The sequence below is a fragment of the Lonchura striata genome, chromosome 1 (assembly GCF_046129695.1).
Source record: "Lonchura striata isolate bLonStr1 chromosome 1, bLonStr1.mat, whole genome shotgun sequence".
Classification (NCBI taxonomy): Eukaryota; Metazoa; Chordata; class Aves; order Passeriformes; family Estrildidae; genus Lonchura; species Lonchura striata.
The window spans coordinates 38,583,556-38,585,066 of NC_134603.1; positions in this window are offsets into that span (position 1 = coordinate 38,583,556).

Below are 1,511 nucleotides of genomic sequence, written 5' to 3' on the forward strand. Positions count from 1 at the left end.
TTTTGGCTGGGGTTTTGCCATCTCTCCTTTCTCTGACAGAATGCTGTGGTATTATAAATAAAAAACTCCACCTGCTGTATGGAAAGCCAAATTGCAGCTTTGTAACATCCCTGTATTTCTCTTGCCCGTGCTCAGGGAGGGGACTGCCATCCAGGCAGCACTGTGCAGATCCAGACAGGCTGTCTGTGGGTCTTAGACTCCCCTCCACTAATATGTAGTAACAACAGAAGAAAAATAGTTCTGACAGGGGCAAGGTGGAGTTTTTTCCATACAAGTAACCCATTGGGATGACCCCAGAGTTGAGAGGCCAAGCACAGGAGGGGAGGGACTCCCATTCATTTCAGGAAGCTCTGGATCAGGTCTGAGTGCCCTGCCCCACCTTTCCATGCCCCGTTTTTCCACGGCTGGCACAGCTCCAGTGCTCCCACAGATGCACCTGCGGGCTCTCAGCCTGCAGCAGGCTCCTGCAAAGCCTCAAGCAGAGGAAGGGCAAACCCTGCAGGAAGGCACGGGGCTCCTGAGCAGCGGCTGGAGGAGACAGACCACTGCAGAACATCATTAGGGTGTTTAAGAGATGGGACTACAAAAGCTTAGAGGTTTGCACTTCAAATAGCCACTTCCCTGGTGCAACCTTTTACCCCGTAACAGCATCTCATAGCAACTCCTCAATAATTTGTCTAAATATGTTTCCTTTAATGGACTCCCAGCCTTTCTGACTCCTCTCACTTCTATACACCTACCCAGAGCCATTCCTGCAGAGGCAGGCGTGATGGAGCAGGCAAGGCAAGTAGCAAGAAGCAAGGTGGCTGTGACCACACAGCAGAGCAGGATAGACTGCTTCTTGCCCCAGGCAGCCAGGGGTGAATAGCACAGGGGGCCAAAGAACCAGGAGAAAGTGATATATTAGGAGTCCTTGGGATGTCAACAGCATGTTGGGGCATCTGGAACAAAACTGTGACATTGCAGGCATCATATTCCCTCAATAAATCTGTTGATAAAAAAAAAAAAAACAAACACCACAAAGTTTTGGTATTAAAATACAGAACTACAGAAAGATACCACAGTAGCAATTCCAGAAAAAATTAAAGAAATTTGTAACTCTAGTCAAGAAAAAGATCTTAACGTGTGGTGAAGAGGGAACCTGAATCTCACATCTTATTTTGCTCTGGGGTTTAAGAAACCTACCTGACATTTGAAACATACAAAACTTAAGAGATTTCAGAAACAGCAAAATACAATCAATGGACTTTATCCAGCTGTCAAAATGTCAAAGTTGTTTTTTACTTAATTCCCCACACTTTAGCATTTGCTTCAACCTTCCAGTGGTTTAATATCTACTCCTGATACTTTTCTTCTGGTACATATTAAGGAGGGCACCAGGATAACTGTACTTGCATCACCAGTTTGGAATGTTGTGATCCCAAATGAAAAAGCATTGCTTATTGTACTGAGTTCATAAAGGCTGTTCTTGTATTTTACATATGTCTGAATTCTCTTATTTGATATCAATG